Source organism: Schistocerca cancellata, chromosome 8 (genome assembly GCF_023864275.1).
Source record: "Schistocerca cancellata isolate TAMUIC-IGC-003103 chromosome 8, iqSchCanc2.1, whole genome shotgun sequence".
NCBI classification, from domain to species: Eukaryota; Metazoa; Arthropoda; class Insecta; order Orthoptera; family Acrididae; genus Schistocerca; species Schistocerca cancellata.
The window spans coordinates 379,599,817-379,627,394 of record NC_064633.1 but is presented as its reverse complement, the minus strand read 5'-3'; positions in this window follow the sequence as shown (position 1 = coordinate 379,627,394).

The following is a 27,578-nucleotide window of genomic DNA, read 5'->3' as shown; positions in this document are numbered from 1 at the left end:
GGGTAAGAGAAGGCCCTGGACCTCTGTCCGCTCCTCCGTCGTCTTTGACAAGGCCTTGGCTGACTGAAGATGGCTTCTTATGTCAGAAGTCTTCGACCACCATTGATAATGATTTTTACTCAAAATTTAAGCTTTGGCGCGGTTCGAATCCTGATTACACAGCAAAGACGCTACCCCTAGACCACAGGCCCTATTTTATAGAACCCATTTTGTGTATTTTGATGAATTTAATGTGTGCTACGTTCTTCGTTTGCTAACTTATAATTTTGTTTTAGTAGAGGATGTCAAATCAAACAACTTTCAGCCGTCTAATTTCCAAACTTATTTTATTTGGCTACCAGTTTCAGCGACTTTCTGCGCTATCTTCAGGCCCCTGACCGTCGTGTAGGTAGCTTCCACCTCGGTTCTAGTCAAAACAGGAGCCAGAAATACTGGTATTAGTAGATTTATGCTTGTTATAGCGATCACTTCAACCATCATTTGCCGTAAAAACTGGTAGCCAAATAAAATAAGTTTGGAAACTAGACCGTGAAAGGTGCTTTATTTAACATCCTATATCGAACAGCAGAGTCCCGCAACCATCTCTGAAGAGATGGACACACTGTTATTTCAATAGTGTCAGTAACGGAGCCGCATGTATTTTAATAAATAGCATACACGATTTAAAAGTGGAAATATTTAATTTGAAGGTCCGTTGCGCGTGCGAAGTGTGGTAAAATGTGTAAGGTACCTTGTTGGGGAGAGTAGGTAAATGTTAATTAATACATATATTTAGTTCAGCTAAATACCGAGATATTAAAACCACGAACAACTTAAACTGCAAGGAACACACAGAAAATGTTGTGGGGAAGGCTAACCAGAGGCTGCGTTTAAGGCAGGACACTTAGAAAATGTAACAGATCTGCTAAGGAGACTACCCACCCTACGCTTGTCCTCTTTTAGAATACTACTGCGCGGTGTGGGATCCTTACCAGAAAGGACTGACGTAGTAAATCGAAAAAGTTCAAAGAAGGCCAGTACGTTTTGTATTATCGCGAAATACGGGAGAGAGTGACACTGAAATGATACAGGATTTGGGCTGGACATCATTAAAGGATAGGCGTTTTTCCTTGCGACGGAATCTTCTCACGAAATTCCAATCACCAACTTTCTCCTCCGAATGCGAAAATATTTTGTTGACACCGACCTACATAGGGAGAAACGATCACCACTATAAAATAAGGGAAATCAGAGCTCGTACGGAAAGATATAGGTGTTCATTCTTTCCGCGCGCTATACGAGATTGGAATAACAGAGAATTGTGAAGGTGGTTCGATGAACCCTCTGCCAGGCACTTAAATGTGATTTGCAGAGTATCCAAGTAGATGCACATGTAGAATTACTTGGGTTTATTTACATTTCAAAAGTTAAACAATTGAAAGTTAAGACAAAATGATATTCAAATACTCTCATTGATAATGAATTATTCATGCAAGATAAGGCGTACATGTTGCTACTACTTAATAAACATTTAATTATGGCAACCTGTGTGAACGCGAATCTGATCAACCTGACAAGGGGATCGGGGGGGAAAATGAAGTAAACTGCACAGGTACTGAGTGATTATTGTGAAATTGTTTATCTTCTGAACTTCTGAAAGTAACATGTAGAAGTATTGAAGGTAATAAGTCGCCCCTTTCGTGGATTTTGGAAGCAAATTGTTCATGACTTCGTGAGGCAAATCTTAAGATTGAGGCTCTGAGACTGTAAATTTGTAAATTGACTTGAAATTTCCCAAATTTCATGCAGTAGCGGCTCAGTCTCACCATAGTGTAGTTCTCAGTGACTGAAGCACTGGGAGCTCAGTCATTGGAAGTGCCAGCAACTCTCTCCCACGGTTGGGTGTCGAAGAGCTCGAAAATTTTGTAAGTCCCCCAGACTTGTGTCGACGAAATGCAGCTAAAACCTGCAAGGTGTATGCAGAACGGTACACGGACAGAGAGCATCCAACGTGCCGCACATTGCAAAACATCTACCGCCAACTGTATGCAACAGGTATGGTCGTAGCACGCAAACGGGTCCGTAACAGGCCCGTCACAGGAGAAGCGGGTGCAGTTGGTGTGTTAGCTGCTGTTGCCATGAACCCACACATGAGTACACGGGACACTGCGAGAGCCGGTGGACTGAGTCAAAGTAGTGTCATGCGCATACTGCACCGTCACCGCTTTCACCCGTTTCATGTGTCGCTGCATCAGCAATTACATGGTGATGACTTTAATCATCGAGTGCAATTCTGTCAATGGGCATTAACAGAGAATGCGTTGCAGTTCTACCTGTTTACCGATGAAGCGGGTTTCACAAACCACGGGGTAGTGAATCTACGGAACATGCATTACTGGTCCGTGGACAATCCTCGCTGGCTCAGACAGGTAGAGCGACAGCGACCGTGGACTGTAAATGTATGGTGCGGAATCATTGGCGACCACCTCATTGGTCCTCACTTCATTGCAGGGGCCCAAACAGCTGCAACATACATCGCGTTTCTACAGAATGATCTGCCAACGTTGCTCGAAAATGTCCCACTGGAAACGCGTCGACGTATGTGGTATCAGCGTGATGGTGCACCTGCACATTCCGCAATTAACACTAGGCTGACCCTTGACAGGATGTTCGACGGGCGTTTCATAGGACGTGGAGGACGCATAAATTGGCCAGCCCGTTCTCCTGATCTTACACCTCTGGACTTCTTTCTGTGGGGTACGTTAAAGGAGAATGTGTGCCGTGATGTGCCTACAACCCCAGAGGATATGAAACAACGTATTGTGGCAGCCTGCGGCGACATTACACCAGATGTACTGCGGCGTGTACGACATTCATTACGCCAGAGATTGCAATTGTGTCCAGCAAATGATGGCTACCACATTGAACATCTATTGGCATGACATGTCGGGACACACTCTATTCCACTCCGTAATTGAAAACGAAAACAACTTGTGTACGTGTACCTCACCCCTCATGGTAATGTACATGTGCGTCAGTAAAAAGACCAATAAAAAGGTGTTAGCATGTGGACGTAATGTGGTGTTCCAGTCTCTTCTGTACCTAAGGTCCATCACTGTTCACTTTGGATCCCTACGTAATTCAGTGCTCTCCGATACACACGATCGAACAACGGAGGAGTTGTACTCAAGCGTCAACTTCAGGTTACAATATCTCCGGATGTAGTTAACATTTTACAATGCAACAAACGGTACTGATTACGTATTTGTTTATATGTTCAGATGTGCTATCAAAACTAACGGGGTTCCATTGAAAAAAAAACGTAGGTTTGTGTTTAAAAACATACTTCCGTGCATTTTTTTATGGTTTGTATTAACCAATTACACTAGCCCCTGTCCTCACGTTCGGTCTGTGGAACCGTTTCGTCAGTATTTGATGTGGTTTACGAAATATATGCAGCGGTAATGTTAGGTGACTCACCCTGTATATACTACTTCATAGTACAAATTAGTCTGTACGTTTATGATACAAAGTTTGTGTATGTGTATGTATATGTGTATGAGTTCAAGCATTGTTCAAGAACACCTGGAATGTTGGCGAAACTTGGTACATATGTAATTTAGTATCAGTACACAATTTGCGTGGGTAATGATCGTATTAATAATGGGATTCCGCAATACTGCTCTCCAGTGCTATGGAATCTGGTCATTAGAGTCTCCTTCCTCACAGATTTTTTCTGAGGGAATAATTTATATATAAAGTGTTAACATACTTCGAAATAAGATCAGTAGGAAAAATAGAAGTTCACTAGCGTGTTAGATGGAAAGAATCGGTCCAGATTATGTAAGAATATGTAAGAATTTTTAATTACTTGGCGTTATATACTTTATTTACGGCCTCACGCGAAAACGTCTGTAGGCGATGCGACACTTTGCGAGACTGGCTAAGGTCGTTGTGTCACAAGATGTATCATTGTGTCTCAAGATGTCCTCTTCCTGGGTGAAAAATTGAGATCTTCAGCAGTAACATTTATCAGCTTACACTCTGCGAATCTCAAATCTAATTATTTTGCTGGCTTGGTGTTTCAGTGTATTCTGTTATGACATGTTCATTGAGTTAGTCTGCAAACATAATAATATAGTAAAGACTAATGAAAAGATTACAATCACGCGAACAACGATCTTGCGGGAGCACTACAGTTATGAACACTGATTGCTGCAACCACAGAAGTTCTACACTGATTATTTAAGGAATATCTTTCTATTATCCACTGGCGCTGTCTACAGATTGTTGATTGACGATATTGGTTTAATTAATGTTTCTCTACTTTCTGTGTGCGCTGCTTTCGAATATTACAGCAATTTTGCCCAAATTTCTACTATGTTGCCAAACGGGGTAAATCTCAAAAGTCTTCTTATTTGCAGTATGAACGCTTTTAGTAGAACTCACGACGTTCAAGAGCGTTTAGCATATTTAATTTCGTTATGTTCAGTTCATCGGACATGTGTTCCACATTCTTCGGTAGTCCGTTTTGTGACATTTCCATTATTCCTTATGTAATTGACAGTTCCTTCGTTTCCCTTCCTTTTCTTTTTTATCCCAAATGAAATATGTATAGCCAAACTGCAAATCTCCATTGGTAGCACGCCTTTCTGCTAGGTTCGTATAGAAAGAATGACGCGTAAAATTCATCACTTTTCTGTTGAATATATTTTCCCGATAAAAGTGATGGTTTAACGTAAGAAAATTTTTGTAGACGCAGGATATCACTGGCTACGATTTTTTTGTTATATTTCACTTTTGCGTAAACTTTAACCTTAGCAAGGTAATTATCGTTCATAAATTACTGTTTTACTTAGAGTAACAAGAGGACGTCGCCAGACATTCAGAACATAGAATAAGGAAATATATCACGTGATCATGGGACCGGAAACGCCTGACTTCCGTCTTCCAAGCAATTTTCTGCAACTCATCGAAGTACATTGTGGGAAACACAGAGGAACAGAACGTAACCAGTATACCACGTGGCTTTTCATAACACGAAATGTTTCAAAGCCCTTCCAAAGCATTGAGAAAAATGCATCAACGCCCTGATGCGTGTGTTCCGGAAGTATTGTTCACCTTCGTACAAGTAAGACCCACACATGCTGTACCGGAGTTAGACACATACAAGATTTCAAATAATCCACAAACAAATCTTGTAGATTTATAGGTGCGAGGAATCTGGAGGGCAGGAAATCAGACCACTTCCTCCTATTCAAAAAATGTTCAAATGTGCTTGAATTTCTAAGGGACCAAACTGCGAAGGTCATCGGTCCCTAGACTTACACACTACTTAAACTAACTTATGCTAAGAACAACACACACACCCATGCCCGAGAGAGGACTCGAACCTCCGGCCGAGCGGCCGCGCAGTCCGTGACATGACGCCTCATACCGCGCGGCCACTCAAATCATATTCATCTATCGCGGAATCTGTTATTTAGAAGCCGATGGGTATTAACACTAATAAGGAGCTCCATCGGACGCGAAGTGCATGTTATGTTGTACTGAAAAAGGCATCTCTTCAAGCAGAGTGCCGTTGTAGCCCTTTGTAAGGAATCATTTTAAATTCGTCCGTTCCGCCCGAGAGGAAGAAAATGAGGCCCTGAAGGGCACCGCACACTTTCAAACAATTTGTCAAATTTTACTATGTTAGTAAAATGTTTGACCTTGTACGGCGCTGTTTGATGCATTTGTCGAGATAGCGGACGTTGTTAGCGTCAATGTTTCGCAACAGGTGTTTAGCAAAAACGATATTTATCACACTGTATCGTGAGTTTCCACTCTTGTGGAAATGCGATCAAGGATAAGCCGGAGTGCAATAAAATAAAATAAAATCGTTCTCAAAAATGGCTCTGAGCACTATGGGACTCAACTGCTGAGGTCATTAGTCCCCTAGAACTTAAAACTAGTTAAACCTATGTAACCTAAGGACATCACACACATCCATGCCCGAGGCAGGATTCGAACCTGCGACCGTAGCGGTCTCGCGGTTCCAGACTGCAGCGCCAGAACCGCGCGACCACTTCAGCCGGCAAAATCGTTCTCCGGTTCGTCCAAGGACGCTGTGGGCTATACGTTCCTGGGCTGTAGTATTTTAAAGAACTGTCATTCGAGAACGAAGTAGAAGAGAATAAATTTTAGATTGTTTGTATTTTTTTTAATGTGAGGGCAAAGTAATTCTAAACAAGTTATTAAAAGTTTCACTGTTCGTTTGGAGAAAGTTGAAACCCGCAGGTACAGAGAGTAGCTCTTCTTTAACAGGTTTTCATGTGTGTAATTCCGTCTCATTTTAAACCATTCCCTGACTAGCGTCATATTTTATTATTATTATTATTATTATTCTTTAAACACAATGCCAGAGTCAGTTGTGCAATTGTAAGCAACACACGAACAGCGACAGCTTTCAAAGTTAAGTTCGGTTAAACTGACAGAATTTAACGAACAAGTTTGATCGATTACGAGGGCAATAACAGTATCGAACAATGGAAAGTCAAAAATTTTGAAGAAAATCTTTGTTGATAATGTCGTCCAGTATTTCATGTGAGAAATAGTTTCATATACGTTCTGTTACTCAGTGTTCCCATGATTAGTGTGCTTTGAACAGTTCTAGAAAATGATTTGAAACATGGAAATAATTTCCAAATCCGTGTCCGTGTAGCGAGCTTTCTTCCTCTGTGAGTAATGAACATGCTTATCTGGAAACGTACGTTACCGTAGCAGAGTGGACAGCACGCCGGCGTGTCATTCCGGGGGGGGGGGGGGGGAGGGGGTTCGATTCCTTGCTGAACTGGAGATTTTCTCCACTCGGGGACTGGGTGTTTGAGTCGTCTTTATCCTCATCAACGAGCAGGTCGCCGAAGTTGCGTCACCTCAAAAGACTTTCACCAGGCGATCAGGTCTACCCCACGGGAGACCCTCGGTACACATTTCATTTCACCCGGAAACTTGGCCATATCTTTTTGTTACACCCTCTACAGTAAGGCTGAGATTCAACGCACATTTTATTGGAACGGGCGTATTACTGTGTAGTTGTGGAATGAATAATGAAAATAGGATTTCTCTATGAGAAAAAATTGCGAAATTGTTTTACGAGAAAAACACCGGTAAGTGAAAAATTATACCAAGCGTTGTTAGAAAAAAATAACTACAATTGAAAAACGTGGGGAGACTGGGTATTGTCAGTTGGAATATGTCCCGCGGAGATGGAACTGTTACCGCTTGATTCTGCAGCGGGTGTAGCTATCCACAGTTGTTCCCTTATAATCATCTCTGAAGTTGAAGTTGCATGATAGTATGACATACACACGCACGCGTGGTTTCTGATGTCCCAGTAGTAATGTTAACAATACGAACGACGTAGAACTACTGTATGAATACAAGATGATGTACATTTCCTATTACTGGTTTCAATGTATAGGCGACTTATTATTATCAGCTAAAGTTTTGATAAGGAATCCAAGTTCGGAAATGTACCGTTTGCGTGCAAAATAAGTTTGAAGACCCAATTAGTTTCAAATCTCCCGCTTCGGGATAAACATTTATAAAATGTGACGTGCTTGAGATGTTAATTATTTCATCGGATACCGTAGGGTTCTTTTTCTTTGTTGCAGGCATTATCTTAATGTTTATCCACATTTAAAGACAGCTGCTATTCACTACATCTGCATCATAGATGGTTAGAATGTCTGTTTATAAAGAGTCTGTATCTTCATAATACAAGTTCCTTCAGACACACATTATTCTGAGCTGTGGTAAATGTTACGCAGTTTAAGTCGGTCTTGGAGGCGTGCTCGGAAAGCCGAAGTGATTAAGGAAGCGCTCGCGATAAGTGGGACGTCCGGGATCGAGTCCTGGTTGGGCACAAATTGTTATGTGTGTCAAACAGCTGACATCAATGCACAATTACAAAATTCGGATCTATTTCGTAAATTTCACCACAGCTGTAATCGTCAGTGAGAGTGTTTATTGTATTGTGGAGATTCAGACGCTGTGTAAGTACGATCAAAGATGTATTCGTGCTTAGACAGGCTAAAATGATTCCTGTGCGGGAGTCATGAATTGTGCGAGCACGAGGGCTGTGACTCCGTTACATATGGAAGAGGCGTGCTCAGCTAGCTGTCGCGGTTTAGGTGGCCTCTCGCGATAAGCGGCAAATCCGGGTTCGAGTTCTGGTCCAGCACAAATTTTCATGTCGCAAACAGCTGACGTCAGCGAACAGTCGCGGAATGCTAAACTATTTCGTGATCATTATATGTAGTCAAATTTTGTCCAACTCTTTCTGCATTTTCTTACGATCGTCTATTGATGATACTTTCCTGTGGACAACAGCTTCATCAGCCAACAATCTTATACTGCTGCCGATCCTCATAAATCGTTGTTTGTGTGCGTGTGTGTGTATGTGTGTGTGTGTGTGTGTGTGTGTGTGTGTGTAGAATATTAGAATTTCTATTACCTTTCTTAACAGCACATCCTATGTTAGTTTCGTTCCGTGGAACATAACGCCGTCCAGTATAGCATACTGCACTACTGGCTATTAAAACTGCTACACCAAGAAGAAATGCAGATGATAAACGGGTATTCATGGGACAAATATATTATACTAGAACTGACATGTGATTACATTTTCACACAATTTGGGTGCATAGATCCTCAGAAATCACTACCCAGAACAACCAACTCTGGCCGTAGTAACGCCCTTGATAGACTGGGAATTGAGTCAAACAGAGCTTGGATGGTGTGTACAGGTACAGCTGCCCATGCAGCTTCAACACGATACCACGGTTCATCGATAGTAGTGACTGGCGTATTGAGACGAGCCAGTTGCTCGGACACCATTGACCAGACGTTTTCAGTCGGTGAGAGATCTGGAGAATATGCTGGCCGGGGCATCCAGAAAGGCCCGTACAAGACCTGCATAATATGGTCGTGCATTATCCTGCTGAAATGTAGCGTTTCGCAGGGATCGAATGAAGGGTAGAGCCACAGGTCGTAACACATCTGAAATGTAACGTCCACTGTTCAAAGTGCTGTCAATGCGAACAAGAGGTGACCGAGACGTGTAACCAATGCCACCCCATACCATCACGCCGGGTGATATGCCAGAACGGTGATGACGAATACACGCTTCCAGTGTGCGTTCACCGCGATGTCGCCAAACACGGATGCGACCATCACGATGCTGTAAACAGAACCTGGATTCACCCGAAAAAATGACGTTTTGACATTCGTGCACACAGGTTCGTCGTTGAGTACACCATCGTAGGCGCTCCTGTCTGTGATGCAGCGTAAAGGGTAACCGCAGCCATGGTCTCCGAGCTGATAGTCCACGCTGCTGCAAACGTCGTCGAACTGTTCGTGCAGATGGTTGTCGTTTTGCAAACGTCCCCATCTGTTGACTCAGGGATCGAGACGTGGCTGCACGATCCATTGCAGCCATGCGGATAAGATGACTGTCTCTCGACTGCTAGTGATACGAGGCCGTTGGGATCTAGCACGGCGTTCCGTATTACCGTCCTGAACCCACCGATTCCATATTCTGCTAACTGTCATTGGATCTCGACCAACGCGAGCAGCAATGTCGCGATACTATAAACTGCAATCGTGATAGGCTACAATCCGACCTTTATCAAAGTCGGAAACGTGATGGTACGCATTTCTCCTCCTTACACGAGGCATCAGAACAACGTTTCACCAGGCAAAGCCGGTCAACTGCTGTTTGTGTGTGACAAATCAGTTGGAAACTTTCCTCATATCAGCACGTTGTAGGTGTCGCCAGCGGCGCCAACCTTGTGTGAATGCTTTGAAAAGCTAATCATTTGCATATCACAGCATCTTCTTCCTGTCGGTTAAATTTCGCGTCTGTAGCACGTCATTTTCGTAGTGTAGCAATTTTAATGACCAGTAGTGCAGGTTCCATTACTCATACACAAATATTCACCGAGCCAGACACGTATTTGCGACTTTACGAGGTCTGTTCAAAAAATTTCAGAATTTTGTCCACAAAATTTTTGTAGGCTTACGTTTTACTTAGTTGTGCATTATCTCCTTCGAACTATTCACCTTAACAAGTGATACACCGCTCCCAACGCCGTTTCCGCTTCCTGGTTCAGTCTTGGTACACCTCTTGCTGGATCGCCCGAAGCACCGTCTGCGAATTTTCTTTTATCTCGTCTGTCGTTGCAAATTTTCGTCCTTTCAACGGGGTTTTAATCTTTGGTCCGCACATGCGCGATCTGGAGAGTATGGAGGATGAGGCAGCACAGTGATTTCGTCTATAAGAAGGCATCAACAAGGATGAATGTACGGGTGCGTAATCGTGATGCAAGAGCCATGAACTGTCTCGCCACATTTCATGCCGTTCCCCTCTCACATTTTCTCGCAGGAGTCGAAACGCGTCCCGAAAGTACCATCGATCTAATGCTTCAAAATCAAAGAAACCTATCAGCATGTTTTTGGCATTTGACCTGACCTGACGAGCTGTTTCTGGTCTTGGAGAACCTTTCCCGACTCAATGTGAAGACCCACGTCTCATCACCAGTTGTGATTCTGTTAAGGAACATGTCGTTCTGATTTGCGCCATCCAACATCTCTTCAAAGACTGTGGGGCGAAGGTCTTTCTGAGGCCATGAGCCGCGGGACGAACTTTGCAACACGTCGCACTCCAAGATGCCGTGTCAGTATTTCATCACATGATCCAACTGAAGCGTTACATTTTTCTGCAATCTCTCGGACAATCAGTCTTAGATTGGCTCTCACTATTTCGCTGACATTGCTGACATGAGCGTTGTCTGTAGACGTCGAAGGGCATCCCGAAAGAGGGTCATTTTTATCTTCCGTCCGGCCATTTTTAAATCGTGTCAACCATTCGTAACACCAAGTACGACTTACGCACTTATCACCGTAGGCTTCCTGCGTCATTTGGTGTGTCTGTGTAAAGGTATTCTGGAGTTTCACGCTAAATTTGAAGCAGATGCGTTGCTTCTCTAACTCTGCCATCTCGCAAACTGTGCTGCATAACGTTCAACTCAGTACAGCACTGAACAATAACTAACAGACATACAACAATGGAACTTCCGGCAGTTACACGTTAAACACAGGCGTGTCCAGGGATGCCAACCGCATTTCGCACCAATACACCAGTGGCGCGAAATTACGGATGTTCCGGAAGTTTTTTTGAGTAGACCTCGTACTTAGTAACGGAGTACAGCGTCGAATGCCTTTGGAATATCGAGGGAGTCGGAATTTACGTAATCGCCTATACCTATTGTTTGCAAGATGATGTGAATAAATGAAACAAGCTGTTTTTCACACGAATGGCTTTTTTCTGAGTCCTTGCTCATTCAATGATATAAGTTTGTTTTCTTCTAGGAACGAGGTAGTGTCTGAGCTTTGTATGCAGAATTTAGCATCAGGCGGACGTCAGCGATATTGGCCTGAAATTCTGTGCATCCGAACTTTTACCTATTTTTTAAAAACTGGTGCGAGCCTACGCTATCTGATCAAAAGTATCCAGAGTCAACTACGTAATTCGTCACGAGAGGCGGGCCCGCCAGTGTGAAAGGAGACAGGGAGGACCGTGTTGTCAGTAGAGAAGTGTCAAGAGCAGAATGAGTCTGTCAGGAGACTTCAGCGAATTCGAATGTGGACTAATCATTGAACGTCAACTCAGTAACAAAGCCATCTGAGATATTTAAACAATCCTGCGCCGAATCGAGTATTGTTGATGTGATTATGAAGTGGAATCGCGAAGAAACAACGCAACTAAAGCAATATCAGGCACACCTTATGTCCTGACGGACACGGACTGTCGAGCAGCCGGCCGTTGTAGCAGAGCGGTTCTAGGCGCTTCAGTCTGGAACCGCGCTGCTGCTACGGTCGCAGGTTCGAATCCTGCGTAGGGCATGGATGTGTGTGATGTCCTTAGGTTAGTTAGGTTTAAGTAGTTCTAAGTTCTAGGGTACTGATGACCTCAGATGTTAAGTCCCATATTGCTTAGAGCCATTTGAACCATTTGAACCGTCGAGCATTGTGGAGGGTGATTGCGAAAAATCGCTTGAAATCAGTGGAAGGAATCATCTGTGTGTCCCAATTGTTACCAGAAATCCAGCTAGCGCAATGACTGTGCGTAGAGTGTTAAAAGCTCGGGGACCACTGGTAGAACAGTCCCCCTCGGTAGCTGCGAGGTGAGCGCAGTTGTTTGCTAACCGAAGGTTCAAATGGTTCAAATGGCTCTGAGCACTATGGGGCTTAACATCTATGGTCATCAGTCCCCTAGAACTTAGAACTACTTAAACCTAACTAACCTAAGGACAGCACACAACACCCAGCCATCACGAGGCAGAGAAAATCCCTGACCCCGCCGGGAATCGAACCCGGGAACCCGGGCGTGGGAAGCGAGAACGCTACCGCACGACCACGAGATGCGGGCGCTAACCGAAGGGGCCCAGGTTCGATTCTCTGCTGGGTCGGACATTTTCTCTGGTCGACGACTGGATGTTGTGTTGTCCTTACCCCCTTTGTGTCGTCGTCACTGCACGCGAAGTCGAATGCGTCGTACAGCATAGAACGTCCTAAGTATATGTAACTCCATACTACGGTACTCCGTAAACGGATATATCTTCTCACTTCTCAACCACGAAACTATCGTATCGTATTTCCACTGTGGAGATGGCTGTATGGGAAAGCCAATAAATTAAAAAAAAGTCGCGCGGTTCCTCGTAAGACACATTTCTGTAGCCAATTCTAAGCAAACCTTGAAGCGGTGTGAAGACCGGCACGACTGGACAGTGAATGACTGTAAACGAGTGATTTGGACTGATGAATCACGTTATACAGTGCGGAAATGTGAAGGAGGGTTTGTCTTTGGCGAACATCTGGAGAAAGTTGCCTGCCATCAACAGTGAAACTACAGAGGAGATGGTCGCGGTACAGTATGGTGGTGCTTTTCTTTTTTATGGTGTGTTCCCCTTAAAAGGGTTAAGAAGACGCTAAATGCGGAAGGGTATGAACATATGTTTTAGCGTTGTGCACCGTGTGCAGTGGAGCAAGTCCTGAGATGATTGTATCAATATGACAATGCACCCTGGCATAAAACAGCTTCTGTGACACAATGGCTTGTAGGCAATAACGTTCCTAAATAGGATTGGTCTGCTCACAGTTCCCGCCTGAACTGAATGGAATCTTTGGGGTGTGACGATTCGATATTACACTGCATTATTGGACATAGGTTCCGCCTTTTATAAAAAAAAGAAATGTTTTTTCTTTTCTCCCGAACATGTTTCAATACCTTCGGGCTCTCATCGGTGTGTTTTTTTTATTGGGCAACTGTAAAAGTGAACATATTTTAGCTTTTAACTGATATAACAAAATGAGGCCTAAAGACAGTTTTTGTTCATTTTTCTTTTTACCTTGATTTTGCATTATATAGTTTTTAGGACCACCTGAATGATGCCCGGCGCTGATAGCTTTTCATCGGCACACCAAGCGATGTAAATGTCATATCAGTAAATTAACCTATCCCTCGATGTTTAAAAAAACATTATTTTGGTGTTGCAACATATTTTGTGTACATATTTGTTCTTACTCCTAACCCCGTCGGCGTTAATTTGTTCCAGAGTGAATGTGGCTTGACAGAAAGTAGTGTAATCATTTAACACTTGCTTGCCTTCTGCTACTGCCCTCTACATGTGTAAGTTTTCTTCTGTAGTTAGTTTGTGGTATATGCTATGCCTGGACTTCATTATTTTTAAGTCTGTTGCTACTGTAGTTGGATGGGGTTAGGGCACAAAACAACATCGTGTACATTGCATTTTGCGAAATGAAAAGGCGATTGCTAAACCGAAAATACGCAATGTACATTTAATATGTGTGTGCAGTGCCCTCGGAACGAGAAGAGACGAGGAACAGTCACAACAAAACGTGAGTAATAACAAATGTGTACACAAAACATATTGCCACACCAAAATCAGGTTTTTAAAAGATTAAGGGATAGGTTAACTCGCTGATAAAATTCGCATTTACATCGTTTGGTTTGCAGATGACAAGTTATCAGCGTCTAGAACCGCTCGGCCACCCCGGCCGGCACCATACAGATGGTCCTGCAAAACCATATAATGCAAAACCAACACAACAACAAAAACGAACAAAAGCTGTCTTTAGGCCTTGTTTTGTTAGATCAGCTACAACCTAAAATACCAGCACTTTTACAGTTTCCGATAAAGAAAACCTACAGATGATGGCACGGAGTTGTTGAAACATGTTTGGGTAACAAGAAAAACAGTGTTTTGCATGATGAATATTGCAGTGTGTATGTTGTTCAGAAGTACGTTTCAGTGTTCCTTCGGCTGTACTTTGTATCTTGCTTCTGAACAATACAGGCACTGCATTATCGTATTTAACATTCCGACACCGGGCAAACAACTTTCAATTAAAATGTTTCCCCTGTACAGGAGTATACGTAATGGATATACGACGTGGTTGAAGACATATGAAAATATGGGTCTGGCCGTGAAGTGTGCTCCGATAGCCTAATTGTAGGGTGACCGCTCGCAATAAGCGGGAAATCCGGGTTCGAGCCCCGGCCCCGCACCCACTTTCATTGTTTCCATTCCCTTCATTATACAGCTCATAGTTGTCCATATTCAAACTGCGAAACATTTCATGTACCTTTGGGATGAGTTAGACCGTTGACTTGGCTCCGCATCCCAGCGACCGACATCCCTACCTTCTCTGATTTCGACCCATGAAGTTCATCCACAGGCGTTCAGACACCTCCATCATTGTTTGCCCAACAGAGTTCAAGCTATCTGAAGGCAGAGTGAACACATCCTATGTTAATGACATCAAATTGGTGTCCGGATACTTGTCTGTTTTTCTTTGTCTAATACTTTAGTATTTAGGTAACTGAAGAGGAATACTATAAATACGACAGTAATAGTAGTAAAAGAGGGAGAGGGAGGGGGGGGGGGAGAGAGAGAGAGAGAGAGAGAGAGAGAGAGAGAGAGGTAGGGAGGGAGAGAGAGAGAGAGAGAGAGAGAGAGAGAACCGCTGTCATATTTCTTAATGGGGTAGACAACGGTACATTTTGTTAGTCTATTGTTTTTATTTACTTAAAATGTGCCATAAATGTTAAAATGTGTTAAAACCGCGATTTACTACATGGGGGGTCTGCCACATCCGAGCGCTCCGATGTAATCGATGCGACAGTGCAATGGTTACCGACGGAATAGAGGTCCTGTGAGTTTCAGATAGTATCACAGATGGCATTAGCATCAACTAAAATACCATCCACAACAAGATTTCTTGTCGTAAATGATTCGTTTATGTTAAACAGTCTGAAAGCACTTGCATGTCCCACGTCTGTTTAACTGGTCATTTCGCTTGTTTTTTAAACGAAGTAAAACGTGATTGCTTGAAAATGACAAACGTATTTATACGGATCGAAAAGGCTCGAAAAGTAATCCCAACCGTAAAAAGCGGAAGTGTTCCGGCATCGGCGACAAAAAGGTCAACTGTACTATGCTATGCACGCCGATTAAAGGTTGTTCAGTGACAATATTAAAAAACACAAAAGGAACTTTAAACGTTTGTTTTTTCTAAACATAATTTTTCAAGTTGACGGGAGCTACAACTCATGAAATATACATGCAGTTACAGTACACTTTTTTGTAGCTTGTGAGTCGGCGTTTTTTCTACTGTGTTGTTTAGGATTTTTGCGATATATTTTAATTCTGATTTTTGGTGACCGGTTTTATAACAGCTTTTTTGTCGAAAATTTGGTTTTATTTCAGAGTGCGGCCGTGTTCTAAAACCAATGTTTTTAAATATCCCTACTTACCTACCACTTAGTCAATATCATCAGTGTCAAAACAGCTTTCGAAATTTTATTCTAGGTTGAAAATTGTAACGTTCAGAGCGCCCACCAACCGCCCTCGCACTCCGCGAAGGCCTTTCGTCGATGTCGTATAGTGCATTCTGGGCGAGAATTTCTTACTAAAAATGCACAATGCAATCTTAAGCCTGTACAACAAAGGTCTAAATTAAATTTCTTAATTTGTTATTTTACTGAAAAAAAACGCGAATATCGTCTCCAAAATGGAGCGCCACCCAGATCAACCCCCTTAAACCTGTCGTAAAGAGAATGAAGGGAATGTTATGTTGTTTGTGGATCGAAGATTACAAGATTACCTACTTGTAAGTAAAGTGTGTGTGTGTGTGTGTGTGTGTGTGTGTGTGTGTGCGTGTGCATATTGCCAGGTGTCTTGTGACAAAAGGACTGCGTATGTAGGACGGTGTTAATCATTCACGGCAGCCAAGCCGCACGTATGGGAATGCTTGTCCTCCAATTAGCGGGTAGCTGAGTGGAGCAGAGTGGGCTGACCTCGCGGTTGCTAGCGTGGCCGCTTGCGGGAAAAATCGGCCGCGTAATTATTAATAGTCGCAAGCGGGCGGGCGGCTAGGCGGCTGTTCGTCTCTCATGAAGCGAACCCGGCCCCCGCCTCGCGGCCTTTACTTTGCAATCGATCACTGTGTTCCGTGCAGGCGGCGGACGGCACGCGCGCCGCTAAAACTATCCCGTTGCGTAACTCCGGCCTCCGAACGCGGAAAACACTACCTGTTTGTCGCGCCTCCGCTGCTCAGACTGCACGTAGCGCGTCTGCCGCTCGCACCGAACTTAGCGGTAAGGCAACTCACACTTACCACTCGAAAGCTCACACGTCTGAAAATTCGGCGTTCCAGTGAAAGTCTCAAATCACATCGCTACCTGAGATTGCCTTGTAGATTACATTAGAGGAGATCCTCGAAGATCTAGGATGAAATTTTCACTCTGCAGCGTGGTAAGTTCTTGTACGAAACTTCCTGGGAGGTTAAATTTGTATGGAGGACCGACCCTCGAACTCGAGACGTTTGCGTTTCGAGGGCATGTGCTCTACCGAATGAGCTACCTAAGCAGGTTTCAAAAATTGGAAATTTGTGTTAAGGTCTTATCGGACCAAACTGCTGAGGTCATCGGTCCCTAAGCCTGCACACTACTTAATCTAGCTTAAGCTAACTTACGCTGTGGACAACACACACGCACACCCATGCCCGAGGGAGGAATCTAACCTTCGACGGGGGAGGCTGCAAGCAGGTTTCACGACCCATCCTCACAGCTTTGGGGCGCAGGAGATGAGGGACTGACGGAAGTAAAGCAGTGAGGACGGGACATGACATAGAAATGGAGGAAACTGACAGGTTAAAAAGCGGTATTGTAGTTCTGAATTACCGGTATTTTTCGGTATTTGTTTGGTTTAGATTTTTGTAACTTTTTTTTTACTAGTAACCGAGTAACAAAAGCGAAACAAAAAAATGGCTCTAAGCACTATGGGACTTAACATCTAAGGTCATCAGTTCCCTAGAACTTAGAACTACTTAAACCTAACTAACCTAAGGACACACACACATCCATGCCCGAAGCAGGATTCGAACCTGCGGCCGTAGCGGCCGCGCTGTTCCAGACTGAAGCGCCTAGAACCGCTCGGCCACTCCGGCCGGCAAAAGCGAAACATCAATTAGCCGTAGCAGCAGTCCTAAAATTTTTTATTAGTAAGATTTGCATTGGTTTGAAATTTTGTGTAATTATAGAAAGCTGCAAAAGTGATTATTGCTATTTTAATAACAATGGTTAGTGCTATTTTAATAACAATTGTTATTTTAATAACTATTGTTTAATAACCAAATTTTAATAACAATGGTGGCAAAGTGCTGGGCTTACACACTACTTTCACTTAAACTAACTTACGCTAAGGACAACAAACACACACCCGTTCCGAGCGTGGACTAGAACCTCCGTCGGGGCGAGCCGCGCGAACAGTGGCAAGCTGCATCAAAACCACGCGGCTTAATAACAAGTGCTGACAGGAACGAGCAGCAAACACATGGCATAAGAACTGGTACAGCATCGCTGCGACAACAGTGTCCCTCTTGCCATGTGTCGTGGCTTCAGGTACGCGTGTACGTGAGGTGTGCAAAATTTGAACTTGCCCCCCACCTGGGCTGTACGGTAGTTTCTCGCTGCCATTGCCGGATATCTGTTGTAATACAGAATGGCACCAACCCCATTCTGTTATGAAGAACAACACTACATTTGCTTTAGAAGATTAAAGATTTGTCTTACTTTTCTATGAAATAATAAAGGAGGAAGGAAATCATGAGAACAGTAACAAATTAATGACTTAACAAAAATCAATTCATAATTATCAACACAAATACAAAATAGCTACAATACGTGCTTTTATATGCTTACAGCCTTTGGAAACGGAGAAACTAACACGAAAATCACGGTTTTTCAACCTCACTTTTCACGCGTTAGCACTGACTATTCGTAATGCCTAAATAGTGTTGTTGTTGTTGTGGTCTTCAGTGCTGAGACTGGTTTGATGCAGCTCTCCATGCTAACCTATCTTGTGCAAGCTCCTTCATCTCCCAGTACCTACTGCAACCTACATCCTTCTGAATCTGCTTAGTGTATTCATCTCTTGGTCTCCCTCTACGATTTTTACCCTCCACACTGCCCTCCAATGCTAAATTTGTGATCCCTTGATGCCTCAGGACATGTCCTACCAACCGATCCCTTCTTCTAGTCAACTTGTGCCACAAACTTCTCTTCTCCCCAATCCTATTCAATATCTCCTCATTAGCTACGTGATCTACCCACCTAATCTTCAACATTCTTCTGTAGCACCACATTTCGAAAGCTTATACAAATACTTTCAGAAACGACTTCCTGACACTTAAATCAATACTCAGTGTTAACAAATTTCTCTTCTTCAGAAACGCTTTCCTTGCCATTGCCAGTCTACATTTTATATCCTCTCTACTTCGACCATCATCAGTTATTTTCCTCCCCAAATAGCAAAACTCCTTTACTACTTTAAGTGTGTCATTTCCTAATCTAATTCCCTGAGCATCGGCCGTCTTAATTCGACTACATTCCATTATCCTAGTTTTGCTTTTGTTGATGTTCATCTTATATCCTCCTTTCAAGACACTGTCCATTCCGTTCAACTGCTCTTCCGAGTCCTTTGCTGTCTCTGACAGAATTAAATGTCATCGGCGAACCTCAAAGTCTTTATTTCTTCTCCCTATATTTTAATACCTACTTCAAATATTTCTTTTGTTTCCTTTACTGCTTGCTCAATATATAGATTGAATAACATCGGGGAGAGGCTACAACCCTGTCTCACTCCCTTCCCAACGACTGCTTCCCTTTCATGTCCCTCGACTCTTATAACTGGCATCTGGTTTCTGTACAAATTGTAAATAGCCTTTCGCTCCCTGTATTTTACTCCAGCCACCTTTAGAATTTGAAAGAGAGTCTTCCAGTCAACATTGTCAAAAGCTTTCTCTAAGTCTACAAATGCTAGAAATGTAGGTTTGCCTATCCTTAATCTTCCTCCTAAGATAAGTCGTAAGGTCAGTATTGCCCTCACGTGTGCCAACATTTCTACGGAATCCAAACTGATCTTCCCCAAGGTCGGCGTCTACCAGTTTTTCCATTCGTCTGTAAATAATTCGCGTTAGTATTTTGCAGCTGTGACTTATTAAACTGATTGTTCGGTAATTTTCACATCTGTCAACACCTGCTTTCTTTGGGATTGGAATTATTACATTCTTCTTCAAGTCTGAGGGTATTTCGCCTGTCTCGTACATCTTGTTCACCAGATGGCAGAGTTTTGTCTGGACTGGCTCTCCCAAGGCCGTCAGGCCGTCAGTAGTTCTAATGGAATGTTGTCTACTCCCGGGGCCTTGTTTCTACTCAGGTCTTTCAGTGCTCTGTCAAACTCTTCACGCAGTATCGTATCTCCATTTCATCTTCATCTACATCCTCTTCCATTTCCATAATATTGTCCTCAAGTACATCGCCCTTGTATAGACTCTCTATATACTCCTTCCACCTTTCTGCTTTCCCCTGTTTGCTTAGAACTGGGTTTCCATCTGAGCTCTTGATATTCATACAAGTGGCCCTCTTTTCTCCAAAGGTCTCTTTAATTTTCCTGTAGGCTGTATCTATCTTACCCCTAGTGAGATAAGCCTCTACATCCTTACATTTGTCGTGTAGCCATGTCTGCTTAGCCATTTTGCACTTCCTGTCGATCTCATTTTTGAGACGTTTGTATTCCTTTTTGCCTGCTTCATTTACTGCATTTTTATATTTTCTACTTTAATCAATTCAATATTTCTTCTGTTACCCAAGGATTTCTACTAGCCCTCGTCTTTTTACCTACTTGATCCTCTGCTGCCTTCAATACTTCATCCCTCAGAGCTACCCATTCGTCTGCTACTGTATTTGTTTCCTCCATTCCTGTCAATTGTTCTCTTATGCTCTCCCTGAAACTCTGTACAACCTCTGGTTTACTCAGTTTATCCAGGTCCCATCTCCTTAAATTCCCACCTTTTTGCAATTTCTTCAGTTTTAATCTACAGTTCATAACCAATAGATTGTGGTCAGAGTCCACATCTGCCCCTGGAAATGTCCTATAATTTAAAACCTGGTTCCTAAATCTTTGTCTTACCATTATATAATCTATCTGATACCTTTTAGAATATCCAGGATTCTTCCATGTATACAACCTTCTTTTATGATTCTTGAACCAAGTGTTAGCTATGATTAAGTTATTCTCTGTGCAAAATTCTACCAGACGGCTTCCTCTTTCATTTCTTAGCCCCAATCCATATTCACCTACTATGTTTCCTTCTCTCCCTTTTCCTACTGTCGAATTCCAGTCACCCATGACTATTAAATTTTCGTCTCCCTTCACTACCTGAATAATTTCTTTTATCTCATCATACATTTCTTCAATTTCTTCTTCATCTGCAGAGCTAGTTGGCATATAAACTTGTACTACTGTAGTAGGCATGGGCTTCGTGTCTATCTTGGCCACTATAATACGTTCACTATGCTGTTTCTAGTAGCTTACCCGCATTTCTGTTTTCCTATTCATTATTAAACCTACTCCTGCATTACCCCTATTTGATTTTGTGTTTATAACCCTGCAGTCACCTGACCAGAAGTCTTGTTCATCCTGCCACCGAACTTTACTAATTCCCACTATATCTAACTTTAACCTATCAATTTCCCTTTTTAAATTTTCTAACCTACCTGCCCGGTTAAGGGATCTGACATTCCACGCTCCGATCCGTAGAATGCCAGTTTTCTTTCTCCTGATAACGACGTCCTCCTGAGTAGTCCCCGTCCGCAGATCCGAATGGGGGACTATTTTACCTCCGGAATATTTTACCCAAGAGGACGCCATCATCATTTAACCATACAGTAAAGCTGCATGCCCTCGGGAAAAATTACGGCTATAGTTTCCCCTTGCTTTCAGCCGTTCGCAGTACCACAACAGCAAGGCCGTTTTGGTTAGTGTTACAAGGCCAGATCAGTCAATCATCCAGACTGTTGCCCCTGCAACTACTGAAAAGGCTGCTGCCCCTCTTCAGGAACCACACGTTTGTCTGGCGTCTCAACAGATACCCCTCCGTTTTGGTTGCACCTACGGTACGGCTATCTGTATCGTTGAGGCACGCAAGCCTCCCCACCAACGACAAGGTCCATGGTTCATGGGGGGGGGGGGGGGGGAGGGGGGGGTAAATAGTGTTATGATCCCCGATTACAAATTATTTTTGAGCTGAACTTCAACGAATTCGAATAAGTAGGAGAATATTGGTGATGTTTTGTGGTGTTTAACCACTTAGCAATTTTTAAGAAAAGCAGTGAAGGGAGACTGGACGAAGTTTTCTTTATTTGCCTAATAAATTTAATATTTTGGTTCTAGGTATATGGAGACAGAGTCGAATTTCATCAGTCTTTGTTCGATTTCTTCGTTTATTACAGGAAATGACAGGAATAGAAAATCGAAAATAGCGTGTCTCTGAAACCAGTTATTTTGAGCGGATTTAATAGGTTTAAACTGGCGTGAAAAAAAAAAAACGATATAACGGAAAGGCTAATGTTCCGAGTTCGAGTCTGCCAGTATTGATCTGCCAGGAAGTTTAATTTCCGAAGATTTGTAACCTATACGAAATAAAAGTACCTAATATAATTTATGAAAAATTGGAAATGACATTGCACATTTTTAACCCTGCAATTACACTGTAAATGCACATGACCTGTGAACACTCTACTGGGGAACTGACTGCCAGAATTATCAAAAAAATGAAAAGTACTATTCCAGTGGTGGAAATTCGTGGTTTATTATTATGACATTATTTTTCACCGTCTAACCCTTTTCTTCTTTTTCCTGGGCGTGTCGTCAGAGGGTTGGCATGTTATTCCGGCCAATATTACTGGCAGAGCGTGGTCGGATGACCTTCCTGTCACCACTCCTTCCCAGCGAGACGGAATTTGCGTTCCCTGTGTCTCTATGTGTAGCGTTATTTCATGTGAAAGAATGAGAAAACGTTTCCAAAATGTATACCAGTCGTGTAACTGAGGCAGGACATGGGTACCAGCCTGGTATTCACCTAGTCGGATGTGGAGAAACTGCGTAAAAGCCACATGCAGGCCGGAAAGTACACAGGCTTTCGTAGGTAATCCGCCGGGCGCATTCGACCCAAGGCTGTCGCACCTCTCCGAATTCGCGAAGCGTAGTGCTAACCTTGGAAGGCTATTGTTAACTGTCTAATGAATAATGAAATCAAGTTTTCGTATGATAATTTACAAACAATAATGGCTTAAAGACACTATGCCTGATGGAAATAAATCTGTTGACTTTCTCACACTTAAGTCTTTTTTTCTGCCGCTCTTCCTGGGACAAACTTAATTGAGTCCTACTGTCAGCATTCCCTTTTTGGGATGGTTTGTCGAGATGTAACTTGATGTTATTCATCATCGCTCATCAAATCCCATTCAACATGATCCCCATCAGTGCGCTCATCTTCGTCTACTTCATTCTGTCTGTAGTTGTCCTTTCCTTCAGAATCACTTTCGTCTTCGCAGCGAGGTATCCTGAATCTCCTTACCCAATAATTTGTTCCCTGTTATTTTGGAGATCATAAACTCTTAAAATACAAATGTATTACGAATCCCTTGGACCCGTATACTTTATAGTTATTAGGCGTGGCCTATTATTATTATTATTATTATTATTATTGGTGCCCTAGCACAGTTTCATGCAGGAATAAAAAACTTCATAAAAACGGAAATGTGGAAAGAATGACTTGCACTAACAATGTTCTAGGATACGTAGTGTCCCAGCAGTTATGCTGGTGAAAATGACAACTACTCCAAACAAGTTTGTACTTACTGCTGGATAGGTCTCTACCAACGCAAAGATTGTTTGGATTCTCACTTAGCAAAGTGCATCCATATCTTAGAAACATTTTTTAAAAATATGCGAAGAAGAAATACTCCACCGTAGTACTCCAGGGTTAATACAATTAAGGTTTTCACGCCCCGCGCTTACTCATTTAAAACGTCCGGGCTGCAAGGCTTAGTCTATGTGTAAAACTATTCGCCTGCGATTCGTCTTTATCTGCGGTAGATATCTTTAGAGGCAAGTGAGCACATGCACGTGGTGTGAATAGTTTTATACGGTTACCATACTGATAGCTCTTAAGATTTAACTGACAAGCAGAAACCTTTATTATTCCTACCAGTTTAGAGTATCGTAAGTCATAACGCGCAGGGAGTTACTCATCACAATAGTTTTTGGATAAATATTGTACTTTCTGAACAATATTTAAAAATTAGTGTAACAGGTTGTGATGTTCAGATTGCATGGAACCTCACGTACTGTACATATTACAAACAAAAAGAAAAAAAAATGAAGAAAGGCTGATGTTCCCACCACACACCATAAGTGAAACTGCCTTGAAGAAAAACTTGAAACATGTTCATTCGCTAATTAATACAAAAGTAACACAAACATTAATATAAGTGCACGAGATAATTCTTGGGCTATTGTAGCCAATCATTATCAAGAGAAACCAGTTAATAGTGCATTACATTCTTTCAGTATTTAAGTTCACTGAACATTTTATTCAGTTTATTATAGTTTCGTAATTAATTTACCTGGGTTTACTATTTCCAACCACAAGTTAAACTTGCTTTTTATTTCGTCCGTAAATGTGAGCATATCATCTTCATGACAGCATTTATTAATTGATTTGTTCATTTCTTTTACACTCCTGGAAATGGAAAAAAGAACACATTGACCCCGGTGTGTCAGACCCACCATACTTGCTCCGGACACTGCGAGAGGGCTGTACAAGCAATGATCACACGCACGGCACAGCGGACACACCAGGAACCGCGGTGTTGGCCGTCGAATGGCGCTAGCTGCGCAGCATTTGTGCACCGCCGCCGTCAGTGTCAGCCAGTTTGCCGTGGCATACGGAGCTCCATCGCAGTCTTTAACACTGGTAACATGCCGCGACAGCGTGGACGTGAACCGTATGTGCAGTTGACGGACTTTGAGCGAGGGCGTATAGTGGGCATGCGGGAGGCCGGGTGGACGTACCGCCGAATTGCTCAACACGTGGGGCGTGAGGTCTCCACAGTACATCGATGTTGTCGCCAGTGGTCGGCGGAAGGTGCACGTGCCCGTCGACCTGGGACCGGACCGCAGCGACGCACGGATGCACGCCAAGACCGTAGGATCCTACGCAGTGCCGTAGGGAACCGCACCGCCACTTCCCAGCAAATTAGGGACACTGTTGCTCCTGGGGTATCGGCGAGGACCATTCGCAACCGTCTCCATGAAGCTGGGCTACGGTCCCGCCACACCGTTAGGCCGTCTTCCGCTCACGCCCCAACATCGTGCAGCCGCCTCCAGTGGTGTCGCGACAGGCGTGAATGGAGGGACGAATGGAGACGTGTCGTCTTCAGCGATGAGAGTCGCTTCTGCCTTGGTGCCAATGATGGTCGTATGCGTGTTTGGCGCCGTGCAGGTGAGCGCCACAATCAGGACTGCATATGACCGAGGCACACAGGGCCAACACCCGGCATCATGGTGTGGGGAGCGATCTCCTACACTGGCCGTACACCACTGGTGATCGTCGAGGGGACACTGAATAGTGCACGGTACATCCAAACCGTCATCGAACCCATCGTTCTACCCTTTCCTAGACCGGCAACGGAACTTGCTGTTCCAACTGGACAATGCACGTCCGCATGTATCCCGTGCCACCCAACGTGCTCTAGAAGGTGTAAGTCAACTACCCTGGCCAGCAAGATCTCCGGATCTGTCCCCCATTGAGCATGTTTGGGACTGGATGAAGCGTCGTCTCACGCGGTCTGCACGTCCAGCACGAACGCTGGTCCAACTGAGGCGCCAGGTGGAAATGGCATGGCAAGCCGTTCCACAGGACTACATCCAGCATCTCTACGATCGTCTCCATGGGAGAATAGCAGCCTGCATTGCTGCGAAAGGTTGATATACACTGTACTAGTGCCGACATTGTGCATGCTCTGTTGCCTGTGTCTATGTGCCTGTGGTTCTGTCAGTGTGATCATGTGATGTATCTGACCCCAGGAATGTGTCAATAAAGTTTCCCCTTCCTGGGACAATGAATTCACGGTGTTCTTATTTCAATTTCCAGGAGTGTATTTATTAATTTCAGTATACTTGGTAAAACGTTGCACAGCGAGAATAACTAGAATGACTGAAAAACCTGTAACCGCTACTGGCAATACGAATTTTTTTTCTTCAAATAACGCTGACTGCGCATGGTGCGCTAACGCACCAGCAGTTGTTGATGTGTTGAACGCGTATGGTGTGGATCACTCATGCGCTCATGGTTTGAGCTGTGATACGAAACTAATTAAACGATGATTTCATATCTTATAGTCAGCGAAACTAATTAATTATGGTATAACAACGTATATTTGTTGTGTTGTTTTCTGGCAAAGTGAATTTTATTGAAATTCGTCGTTCAATTAATTGACTAAATTACACTACTGGCCATTAAAATTGCTACACCAAGAAGAAATGCAGATGATAAACGGGTATTCATAGGACAAATATATTATACTAGAACTGACATGTGATTACATTTTCACGCAATTTGGGTGCATAGATTCTGAGAAATCAGCACCCAGAACATCCAACTCTGGCCGTAGTAACGCCCTTGATACGCCTGGGCATTGAGTCAAACAGAGCTTGGATGGCGCGTACAGGTACAGCTGCCCATGCAGCTTCAACACGATACCACAATTCATCAAGAGTAGTGGCTGGCGTATTGTGACGAGCCAGTTGCTCGGCCACCATTTGACCAGACGTTTTCAATTGGTGAGAGATCTGGAGAATGTGCTGGCCAGTGCAGCAGTCGAACATATTCTGTACCCAGAAAGGCCCGTACAGGATCTGCAACATGCGATCGTGCATTATCCTGCTGAAATGTAGGGTTTCGCAGGGATCGAATGAAGGGTAGAGCCACGGGTCGTAACACATCTGAAATGTAACGTCTACTGTTGAAAGTACCGTCAATGCGAACAAGAGGTGACCGAAACGTATAATCAATGGCACCCCATACCATTCCGCCGGGTAATACGCCAGTATGGCGATGACGAATACACGCTTCCAACGTGCGTTCACCGCGATGTCGCCAAACACGGATGCGACCATCATGATGCTGTAAACAGAACCTGGATTCATCCGAAAAAAATGACGTTTTGCCATTCGTGTACCCAGGTTCGTCGTTGAGTACACCATCGCAGGCGCTCCTGTCTGTGATGCAGCGTCAAAGGTAATCGCAGCCATGGTCTCCGAGCTGATAGTCCACGCTGCTGCAAACGTCGTCGAACTGTTCGTGCAGATGGTTGTCGTCTTGCAAACGCCCCCATCTGTTGACTCAGGGATCGAGACGTTGCAGCCATGCGGATAACATGCCTGTCATCTTCACTGCTAGTGATAGGAGGCCGTTGGGATCCAGCACGGCGTTCCGTATTACCCTCCTGAACCCACCGATTCCATATTCTGCTACCCTCTAAAGCCCCATTTAGTACCAGGAAGTTACTCCGTGATGTCTTAACAAATGTCATACCATCTTGTCCCTTCTTTCTGTCAGTGTTTTCCATATATTTCTTTGCTCTCCGACTCTATGCAGAGATTCCTCATTCCTTACCTTATCAGTTCACCTAATTTTCAACGTTTGTCTGTAGCACCACATCTCAAATCCTTCAATTCTCTTTTGTTCCGGTTTTCTCACAGTCCATGTCTCACTACCATGCAATGCTGTGATCCGAACGTTCATTCTCAGAAATTCATTCCTCAACTTAAAGCCAATGTTTGATACCAGTAGACTTCTCTTGGCCAGGAATACCCCTTTTTCCAGTGCTAGTCTGCTTTTTATGTCCTCCTTGCTCCGTCCGTCATGGGTTATTTTGCTGCATAGATAGCAGAATTACTAAACTTCATCTGCTTAATGATCACCAACTATGATGTTAAGTTTCTCGCTGTTCTCATTTCTGCTACTTCTCATTACTTTCATTTTTCTTCGCTTTACTCACAGTCCATAATCTGTACTCGTTCCATTCAGGAAATCCGGTAATTCTTCTTCACTTTCACCAAGGT